The sequence below is a fragment of the Macaca mulatta genome, chromosome 1 (genome assembly GCF_049350105.2).
Source record: "Macaca mulatta isolate MMU2019108-1 chromosome 1, T2T-MMU8v2.0, whole genome shotgun sequence".
NCBI classification, from domain to species: Eukaryota; Metazoa; Chordata; class Mammalia; order Primates; family Cercopithecidae; genus Macaca; species Macaca mulatta.
The window spans coordinates 196,529,980-196,541,671 of NC_133406.1; the positions used below are offsets into that span (position 1 = coordinate 196,529,980).

At 45.0% G+C, this 11,692-nt stretch overlaps 1 pseudogene; it reads left to right on the forward strand.

Moving 5' to 3' along the window:
• The first annotated feature begins 9,737 nt into the window (after nucleotides 1-9,737).
• LOC704370 (keratin, type II cytoskeletal 8 pseudogene) lies at nucleotides 9,738-11,261 on the forward strand (annotated as a pseudogene).
• The last annotated feature ends 431 nt before the right edge of the window (nucleotides 11,262-11,692 follow it).

An 11,692-nucleotide genomic window follows, 5' to 3' on the forward strand; every position in this document is an offset into this window, starting at 1 on the left:
AGCAAGCACCAGGCATTGTAGCAGGCACATCTCATGCTTTCTCTCTTGTTTGTGATTCAAAGAAAGGATTATCATATCTATTTTATACACATGGAAAATGAATGCTGATGCTCAGAGACAAGTAACCATCAAATCACAGGAAAGGTCATCCCCTAACCCATATGCTGCAGAATGACTCCAGAACTTGTTTCTCTGCCTGGAGTGTCCTTCCCACTCATCACTAGTGCTTCCCCCACCCGACTCCTACCTGTCTTGTGCCTTCCCTGATACCCAGATTGGCCTAGGTGCCTCCTCTGCACTCGCACTGCCCCGGGTTACCCATATCTTAGTACAGAGAACGGATTGCTTTTGTAGTTACTGATGATGTGGTTATTATCTGTTTGCTTAAGAGAATCTTCTTTTTCTGCCTTCTGCCCTCCTGCTCTAAGGGCCACATATATACATTCTGTTCTGTTGCCTCTCTTTGGTGCTACTCAAAGTGTGGTCTGTGCTTAACAACGGTTTGCAAATTTCACCAGTCTGCAACTGGATAGCTACAGAAATTGAAAGAAGCTGTCTTGAAATTTCTTGAACTCTTGGGCTCAAGGGATCCTCCCACTTCAGCCTCCCAAAATGCTGGGATTACAGGCATAAGCCACAGCACCCAGCCATGAAGTAATTTTTGAACAAATTGAGGTTACCTATGAGAAATGGGAATGTCCAGGAAGCAATCAGACATATGAGCTAGAGGCTCAGGAAACAAAGTCTGGGGATGGAGGTATGGATTTCAGAGTTGAAGCCATTAGAGCGAACAAGAGCCCCTGAGATGTGAAATGAAAAGGGGAGCATCTAAGGACAACCCTACCACTGTGTCTGCCACATGGGAGATTATTAGGAACCCTTTGTCAAATGAAGAGGTAGATAGACATGAACCTAAGTCTCTTTCATGCTCAGTCCAAGCTTTCCTTACTAACCCTGTTTTATTCTTAAATTGCACAGCTTCAAAGAGACACTGCTGGGGCTGACAGTGAGGTAAGAGAGATGACCAGAAAAGGGAAGGCTCAAGTCCAGGTGTGGTGACTCACATCCGTAATTGCAGCACTTTACAGGGCCGAGGTGGGAGAATTGCTTGAGCCCAGGAGCTCCAGACCAGCCTGGGCAACAAAGCAAGACCCCATCTCTACAAAAATAAAAAATAAAAATAGACAGCACGGTGGCAAGTGCCTGTAGTCCTAGTACTTGGGAGGCGAAGGTGGGAGGATTGCTTGAGCCCAGGAGTTCAAGGTTAAATTGAGCTATGTTGGTGCCACTGTACTCCAGCCTGGATAAAAAGAGTGAGACCCTGATGAAAGAAAGAAAGGAAGGAAGGAAGGAAAGAAAAGAAAAGAAAGAAAGGAAGAGAGAGAGAAAGGAAGGAAGGAGGGAGGGAAAGAAAGAAAGAGAGAGAGAGAGAGAGAGGGAGGGAGGGAGGGAGGGAAAGAAAGAAAGAGAGAAGGAGGGAAGGAGGGAGGGAAAGAAGGAAAGAAAGAAAGAAAGGAAGGAAGGAAAGAAAAGAAAAGAAAGAGAAAGGAAGGAAGGAAGGAGGGAGGGAAAGAAAGAAAGATAAGAAGGAAAGAAAGAAATAAAGAGGGAGGGAGGGAAAGAGAAAGAAAGAAAGAAAGAGGGAAGGAGGGAGGGAAAGGAAGGAAGGAAGGAAGGAAGGAAGGAAGGAAGGAAGGAAGGAAGGAAGGAAGGGAGGGAGGGAGGGAGGGAGGGAGGAAGGAAGGGAAAACGTTAGAGAGAGCTGGAGTAACCAGTCCTGAACCTGGAGGTTTGGTGGGAGATGAAGATGAAGCTGGAAGAAAAAGTCAGAGGCAGGTTTTGAAAGTACAGGCTTAGACTTCATCATAAATTATAGGTAGATGCTTTCTGTTTCCTGACAGTGTAAAGAAGATAAGGACAGAGGTACAAGTATTGCACCATAGTTTGTAATAGTAAAAGAAATTTGGAAACAACCTAAATACTTACCAATATGAGAATAAATATATGTTGGTATGGTCAAACAATGGGAATCCAACTTCAATTAGAATGAATAAATTAGAATGTCATTGTGTCATCATAAATCTCAAAAATGCAATCTGCTGGGCATAATGTGGTATCCTGGGTTGGATCCTGAAAAAGGACATTAGTGGAAAAACTGGTGAAATCTGAATAAAGTCTGTAGTTTAGTTAACAGTATTGTACCAATGTTTATTTCTTAGTTTTTGTTTTGTTTTGTTTTGTTTTGAGAGGGAGTCTTGCTCTGTCGCCCAGGTTGGAGTGCAATGGCGCGATCTCGGCTCACTGCAACCCACCTCCTGGGTTCAGGCGATTCTCCTGTCTCAGCCTCTGGAGTAGCTGGGACTACAGGCACGTGCCACCATGCTCAGCTAATTTTTTTTATTTTTAGTAGAGACGGGGTTTCACCATGTTAGTCAAGATGGTCTGAATCTCCTGACCTCGTAATCTGCCCACCTCAGCCTCCCAAAGTGCTGGGATTACAGGCTATTTCTTAGTTTTGATAAATGCACCACAGTTATGTATGATGTTAACATTAGAAGCTGACTGAAAGGCATACAGTAACTGTACTACTTTTGCAACTTTCCTGTAAACCTAAAATTATTCCCAAATGAAAAGGTTTAAAAATATAAGCTAAAAGAAAAAAAGCAAGTTGCAAAGGAATTCATGCAAAATAACAGCATTTACAAAAAGCTTTAAAACATGCAAAATAGTAGAAATTGTTTATGGATACACCAATGTATGTAATAAAGACATAAAAACATTCATGTTTTTCAACCTAATTTGAGATAGTAAGATTAAGAAAAACATAGGCCCAGCATGGTGGCTTATGCGTGTAATCCCAGTGCTTTAGGAGGCTGAGGCAGGTGGATCGCTTGACCCCAGGAGTTTGAGACCAACCTGGGCAACACAGTGAGACTTCTTCATCTCTACAAAGCATTGAAAAAAATATATATAGCTGGGAGTGGTGGTGTGCACTTGTGGTCCCAGCTGCTAGGGAGGCTGAAGTAGGAAGATTAATTGAGGCCAGGAGATCGAGGCTGCAGTGAGCCATGAACATGCCACTGCATTCCAACCTGGGTGGCAGAGAGACCTTTTCTCAAAAAAAAAAAGAAAAACAAAACAATGTGTTTAACTAAACTTTTTTTTTTTTTTTTTTAAGATGGAGTTTCGCTTTGTTGCCCAGTCTGGTCTCAAATCCTGGGCTCAAAGCAATCCTCCTGCCTTGGCCTCCCAAAGTGCTAGGATTACAGGTGTGAGCCACCGTGCCAGCTGAAGCACAATTCTGAGCAATTTTTTGAATAAGTAGTAGCAAGGTTCTACAATACATCTGTTCAAATATAATCCCCAAGATCTTTAGCTAACTTTTTTTTTTCTTCTTTAGCTAATCTTATTTATTTATTTATTTTGAGATGGAGTTTCACTCTTGTTGTCCAGGCTGGAGTGCAACCTCACCACAACCTCTGCCTCCCGGGTTCAAATGCTTCTCCTACCTCAGCCTCCTGAGTAGCTGGGATTACAGGCATGCACAACCACGCCCAGCTAATTTTTTTTTAATTTTTAGTAGAGACGGGGTTTGTCCATGTTGCTCAGGCTGGTCTCAAACTCCCAACATCAGGTGATCAGGTGCCCGCCTTGGCCTCCCAAAGCATTGGGATTACAGGAGTGAGCCACCACGCCTGGCCAGCTAACTTTAAAATCTAGGTTAAATATTAAGTAATAATTTTTGGGTATCTGGATAATTTCTAATTAATATAGAATGCTCAAACATGGGTCACCAAGCATAGTCTGTCTACCTTTACTTCTTACTTTTCTATATTACGGAGTGGCTTAACCTTTGGGTCATTTTCGTGAGTGTGTTCATTTCATTGCCATTTTAAGAAAGTATAGGCCAGGGCCGGTGGCTCACACCTATACTTCCACACTTTGGGAGGCAGGGGCGGGCAGATCACTTGAGATCAGGAGTTCCAGACCAGCCTGGCCAACATGGTAAAACCTCGTCTCTACTAAAAATACAAAAATTAGCCGGGCGTGGTGGCACATGCCTGTAATCCCAGCTACTGAGGAGGCTGAGGCAGGAGAATTGTTTGAACCTGGGAGGCGGAGGTGCAGTGAGCAAAGATCGGGTCATTACACTCCAGCCTGGGTGACAGGGTGAGACTTTATCTCAAAAAAAAAAAAAAAAAGGTATAAAAAAGACATATATGGCTGTGGGGGTCATATTATGTGTTCTTTGTAAACACTGTTGATTTGATAAAATGTTTGTATATCATAGAGAGTTCTCAATGCCCTACCTCCCAGTTCTCTCCCTGAAACAGAACTTAGCTACTTAGGTAAAGTTGGAATGAGTGTGATTGATAACGTTGGAAGGAGGATGATTGATACCGGGACCAACAGAGGCAGAGGAGTATGTCTGTGTGTTCGGTATTCAGATTATTCTCTCCGTGAGAAAACAAAAGCAATTCTTAAACATCAGACTAATCCTATTCCAGCAGGTACAGTTTAAAAAAATCAAACGAACTGAAACATATGTTTGTATTATACTCTACACTGGTAAAATCAGGAAAAAGATGTTAGTTTTTAGGGCAAAATCATCAAACCAGTCTGACTTGTCCAAGGATTAAACCTTTCCTGATTACATGAACCATGGATTCTTGTATAAAATTGCTTCTGAGCTAGCAGTTTCTATGAAAAAGGTTTTTGTTTTGTTTTGCTTATCCCATTTAAAGTATTAGGAGTTCAGCTTCTTTGTTTTCTGGGAGTTTGGGCAAAATTGGATTTACAAAAGCTCTTACTGGTCTCTATAAACCAATCAGGACAAAGCCCCTTTAATTTAAATCTTTACAATCTAATTTGTTAACGCCCTCAGGAGGTAGAACAATTTTCCCCATTCACACAATGAGATTTAAGGCTTTTCTCATTTACAGGCCTAGAGACTCCAGAGTTTGCAGCTTCATTTTTATAACTCCTCATCGGTCAGTAGCCACAGAACCACAAAAGCTCACCAGTTCAGACACATCTCAAAGGGCTCTTCTCCTTCTTTTGGGCACAAAAGAGTTTAAGTGACTTGATCTCACAAATAAACAATCTGTCATAGAAAAAGAGCTAACAGGCTGGGCGCGGTGGCTCATGCCTGTAATCCCGGCACTTTGGGAGGCCGAGTTGGGCAGATCACCCGAGGTCAGGAGTTTGAGACCAGCCTGGCTAACATTGTGAAACTCCATTTCTACTAAAAATACAAACAATTTGCAGGATGTGGTGGCACGCACCTATAATCCCAGCTACTTGGGAAGCTGAGGCAGGAGAGTCACTTGAACCCAGGAGGTGGAGGGTGCAGTGAGCTGAGATTGGGCTATTGCACTCCAGCTTGGGCAACAAGAGGGAAACTCTGTCAAAAAAAAAAAAAAAAAAAAAAAAAAAGAACTAACAAACCAGATTCTCTGTCATCTCCCACCTATCAGAGACTAGATCCCACCAGCCACCCAGCAGAGATCACCAGTGGTCAACCCATGAAACCAGGCTCCTAACCAAGGCTGCTACCTACCCAGGTGGAAACTCACCACCCTGCACACATTCAACTTGAATGTGTGGGCTACCTTCTCATCCCGATCCCCTGCATTCATGGACAGGCTATGGAACAGCCAAAATACAAGTTAGATGAGTCACAAGCAGCCCTAGCCAATAACCAGAAACTGAAAGAATCAGAAGGAAAAATGGGGAAACAGTCAGCAAAAGTAAAGTTCCAATGCTTCTTGGGTTTCACTCCAGAAGTTGAGAAGAGACATAACTGGGTTTAAACAATTTGTGAGATTCTATTGCTAATTCCAACAGAAGGCAACTGGACAGAGCTTCCACTGCTGAATTCCCAGCATAAATATAAGGGAGAAGACAGCAAGGTCTTGGGAAAGAAAGAGGCTCTACGCAGCAGGTGACTGGTTAGTCGAATAATCTGAAACTCAGTGGGGGTACAAACATGAAACTGTTTTATTATCCTCCAGTCACTGCCTTCAACTCAGTTTTGTCATGTTTCCCTTTTCTGTGCCTTAACAATATCTTGGGCGGGCTCATTCGTGTTCTAGTCATTCGATATACAATAGTCCTCTCTTATCCAAGAGGATACCTTCTAAGATGCTCAATGGATGCCTGAAATTTGAATAATATCAGACCCTATATATGCTATGTTTGTTTCCTAAAAACACATACCTATGATAAAGTTTAATTTATAAATTACGCATAGTAAGAGTTTAACAGTAGTAATAGAATAATTATAACAATATGCCAGCATCACTACTCTAGCACTCAGGGGCCATTATTAAGTAAAATAAGGGTGACTTGAACATAAGCACTGTGATACCGCAACAGTTGATCTGATAACCGAGATCTTTACCAAGCAACTAATGAGGGAGTAGCATAGACAGAGTGGAGATGCTGGACAAAGGGATAAGTCAAAGAAATGACTCCTCCTGAGCAGGACGGAGTGGAATTGCTTGAGATCTTACCATGCTACTCAGAACAACACGCAATTTAAAACTTATGAATAGTTTCTGGATTTTCTCATTTAATAATTTCAGAATGTGGTCGACCTCAGGTAACTGAAACTGCAGATACCTGAGGAAGGAGGAAGGACTACTGTAATTTAAAACTCCAGTCTCGACCAGGCACAGTGGCTCATGCCTGTAATCCCAGTACTTTGGGAGGCCGAGGCGGGTGGACCACCTGAGGTCAGGAGTTCGAGACCAGCCTGGCCAAAATGGTGAAACCCCGTCTCTACTTAAAAATACAACAATTAGCCAGGCGAGATGGCAGGCGCCTGTAATCCCAGCTACTCGGGGGGAGGCTGAGGCAGGAGAATTGCTTGAACCCAGAAGGCGGAGGCTGCAGTGAGCTGAGATCGCGCCATTGCACTCCAGCTTGGGGGACAAGAGCGAGACTCAGTCTGAAAAAAAACCAAAACTACAACAACAACAAAAAACCTCCAGTCTCACGTTCATCACCCCATCACCATCATCATTATGTTCCCACCTCTCTCCTCCTCCCCACCCCCTCTCCCATCCTGAAAGAGAATCATCTCTGCACTCTGCAGCCAGATAAACCAGAGATAACTGTCCATTTCAAGCTTCTTTCTTCTGCTCCATTTGAATAAAAAAGGAATGCTCAACAGATAATGGATTGAATGAAAGAACAGACCTCACCTTTTTCCTTCTCTAAATTCCTTGTGTCAAAGTCTGACCTGTGTGGGGATGGGAGGGTGCAGAAGAGGTTAAACTATATTTGAGATCTGTTATCCATACATTTCTCTTTTGCCTCTATCTGTCTCCCAGTCTGTGACTTCTTAGCTTCCCTCGTTCCCTTCTTGTCTCTCCGGAGAGCCCTATCTCCCTTTGATTCCCTCCTGCTTCCCATTGCAGTCCTAACCCTCCCCCATACTCACCATGGGAAGTGAAGAAGTTATATCTGAAATCTTGACTTGAGTAATTTCTTTCAAAGTTTCTCTTTGGAATCTGGGGAAGAATTTCTATATGGAGAGACTGTCAACCTTGATAGTCCCCAACATCCCCACAACTCTTAGACTTCTTTATGAATCTGCCTCAATTTTCACTCTGGAGAAAGTAAGGGTGAAAAGGAAGTGTATCAGAATAGGGATGAAAAGGAAGTGTATCAGAATGTAGTGGGGATAGGATGGAGATAGCAATGGGAGCTGGGATTCACCTGGAGCTGGAGATTGAGACAGACGGGAAAACAGACAGAAATGAAGATAGCAATATGGATGCAATGGAGACCAGATGGGGATGGGGTTGGGGAAGAATCTGAGGATGGAGAGAGGGACAGAGAAGGAGATAAGTGGGAATGGAATAGAGATGGGCAGGTGGATCTGTAGGGATCCTTAGCCCCTCCCTGGGACCTACGAACTCAGAACCCGTAAGGAGATGGGAGTGGCGATGGAAGGAGAGTGGAAGCAGGAATAGGATGGAATCATGAAGTGTGTGGCATCAGGCTGGGAACAGTACACTCACAGCTTTCTCCCTTCCCTTCCTTCCTTCCTTCCTTCCTTCCTTCCTTCCTTCCTTCCTTCCTTCCTTCCTTCCTTCCTTCCTTCCTTCCTCTTTCCTTCCTGAGATGGGATCTCACTATGTTGCCCAGGCTGGTCTTAAACTCCTCAGCTCAAGCAATCCTCCCACCTGAGCCTCCCAAACTGCTGAGATTACAGGCATGAGCCACTGAACCTGGCTGCAGAGGCCGCTTTCCACTTGGAAATGCTCTAGCTTTTTGCCATTCAAAGAGGGGTTCCGTGAACCAGCAGCAAGGACCGCATCAGGGAGCTTGTTAGAAATGCAGAATCCCTGGTCCCTCCCTGGGACCTACTAAACCAGAATCTGCATTTAGTAAGAGTCCCCAGTGTGCACACTAAAGTTTAAGACGCACTGTTCTATAAAAAAATTAAAAAGAAAAAAATGGAAAATATAAGTAAATCAATGCATTGTGTGGAAACTTGAAAATATATATATATGCAAAATATTTTTACAATAAGATTATAAAGGAAAAGAAATAATGAAGAAGAAGCACTGCTCTAGCAAGTGGCATGGCCGAAGCAGTGGCCACTCGCCTTTCCCAGGCCACACTGCTGTTTCTGTCCCTCTGCATTGATGCATTTCCTCTGGCCATCCTGTCTGTCAAATTCAGGAAAAGACGCCAGGAGACTGGCATCATGAAAACTTCAGGTTATGCTTTGTGGTGTTTTTTTTAATCCTTTATAAGTACCATTCATTTTAAAAACTTTTAATTTTTTTTTTTTTTTTTTTTTTTTTTTTGAGACGGAGTCTGCTCTGTCGCCCAGGCTGGAGTGCAGTGGCCGGATCTCAGCTCACTGCAAGCTCCACCTCCCGGGTTTACTCCATTCTCCTGCCTCAGCCTCCCGAGTAGCTGGGACTACAGGCGCCCGCCACCTCGCCCGGCTAGTTTTTTGTATTTTTTTTTAGTAGAGACGGGGTTTCACCATGTTAGCCAGGATGGTCTCGATCTCCTGACCTCATGATCCGCCCGTCTTGGCCTCCCAAAGTGCTAGGATTACAGGCTTGAGCCACCGCGCCTGGCCTCTTGAGCCACCGCGCCCCGCCTTAATGTTTTTAAAACATTTCACCACCACCCACTTCAAAAATTAGAATTTACCCAGCACTCGAAAAGCAGCCCCTCATCCATACTAGACTTTCCTCAGGTCACACACCCCATTCTATGTCTAGAGGTAAGCACGATCTTGAATTTTATGTTGGCTACTTGCTTGTTTTCCATTTCACCACTTATATACACATCTCTCAACAATATAGTTTCATTTGGCTTGCTTTCTGACTTACTTTTTTCTTTTTCTCTAGGGACAGACAGTAGACAGGGTCTCCCTCTGTCATGTCATGGCTCGCTGCAGCCTTGAACTCCTGGCTCAAGTGATCCACACACCTCAGCCTCCTGAGTAGCTAAGGCTCCAGGCATGCTCCACCATACCTGACTAATTTTATTTTAAATTTTTGTACAGACAGAGTTTGGCTATGTTGCTTAGGATTTTTTTTTTACATGTATATAAATGGAGTAATTTGTATCTTGCTTCATATACTCAATCTATAAGATTCATAGTGCTGTAGTTCAGTCATTCCCATTGCTGAATAGTTTCCATCGTATGAATATATCACAATACATTTCTCAATTATGCTATTGATGAACAATAGGGTTGTTGGATTATTGTAAAATGCTGCTATGCCGCTCCTACACGAGTGGGCCTAGTGCCCGCATCAGCTCTTCGAGCTTCTCCCGAGTGGGCAGCAGCAGCTTCTGGAGTGACCTGGGCAGAGGCTATGGTGGGACCAGTGGCATGGGAGGCATCACCGTCGTCAGAGTCAACCAGAGCCTGCTGAGCCCCCTTAACCTCCATGGAGGTGAACCCCAACATCCAGGCTGTGCGTACCCAGGAGAAGGAGCAGATCAAGACCCTCAACAAGTTTGCCTCCTTCATCGACAGGATACGGTTCCTGGGGCAGCAGAACAAGATGCTGGAGACCAAGTGGAGCCTCCTGCAGCAGCAGCAGCAGACGACTCAGAGCAACATGGACAACATGTTTGAGAGCTACATCAACAACCTTAGGGGGCAGCTGGAGACTCTGGGCCAGGAGAAGCTGAAGCTGGAGGCGGGGCTTGGCAACATGCAGGGGCTGGTGGAGGACTTCAAGAGCAAGTAGGAGGATGAGATCAATAAGCCTACAGAGATGGAGAATGAATTTGTCCTCATCAAGAAGGATGTGAATGAAGCTTACATGAACAAGGTAGAGCTGGAGTCTCGCCTGGAAGGGCTGACTGACAAGATCAACTTCCTCAGGCCTCTGTGAGAAGAGGAGATCCGGGAGCTGCAGTCCCAGATCTCGGCCACATCTGTGGTGCTGTCCATGGACAACAGCTGCTCCCGGGACACGGACCGCATCATCGCTGAGGTCAAGGCGCAGTACGAGATCACCAACGGCAGCCGGGCTGAGGCTGAAAGCATGTACCAGATCAAGTATGAGGAGCTGCAGACGCTGTCTGGGAAGCACTGGGATGAGGTGCCGCATACAAAGACTGAGATCTCCGGGATAAACCAGAACATCAGTGAGCCCCAGGCTCAAGGGCCAGAGGGCTTCCCTGGAGGCCGCCATCGCAGAGGCCAAGCAGCCGGAGGAGCCGACAGTTAAGGATGCCAACGCCAAGCTCTCCAAGCTGCAGGCCGCCCGGCAGCCGGCCAAGCAGGACGTGGCGCGGCAGCTGCGTGAGTACCAGGAGCTGATGAACGTCAAGGTGGCCCTGGACATCGAGATCGCCACCTACAGGAAGCTGCTGGAGGGCGAGGAGAGCCGGCCGGAGTCTGCGATGCAGAACGTGAGTATCCATACGAAGACAACCAGCGGCTATGCAGGTGCGCTGAGCTCGGCCTATGGGCGCCTCACCAGCCCCGGCCTCAACTACGGCCTGGGCTCCAGCTCTGACTCTGGCATGGGCTCCAGCTCCTTCAGCCGCACCAGCTCCACCAGGGCCGTGGTTGTGAAGAAGATCGAGACCTGCAACAGAAAGCTGGTGTCCGAGTCTTCTAACGTCCTGCCCAAGTGAACAGCCACGGCAGCCCCTCCCAGCCTGACCCTCCTGCAGCTGCCCCAGAGCCCGGGAGGGAGGCTGCTGTGCACGGGAGCATGGGGAACAGGAGACCCACCTGAGGCTCAGCCCTAGCCTTCAGCCCACCTGCGGGGAGTTTACTGCCTGGGGATACCCCCCTTGTCCATGTCTCCAGCTACAAAACAATTCAATTGTGCTTTTCTTTTCTTCTTCTTCTTCTTCTTCTTTTTTTTTTTGTCCAAAATAAAACCTTAGCTAGCTATGCAAAAAAAAAAAAAAAAAAAAAAAAAAAAAAAAAAAAAAATGCTGCTATGATTGGTCTCATATAAATGTTCTGGCAAATACGCCACAAATCCTCTAGGGAAGTGATCTCAAATTATTTTTCCCATTTACCTGTAAAAGACTGTTTGTGTCCTTCCACACATTTAAATAAATAAGCTATTTATATTATATATATATGTGTGTGTTTGTGTGTGTGTGTATATATATATATATATATATATGAGACAAGATAACAAGCAGCATTTTTTATGGCAGTTTTAGGTTCACAGAA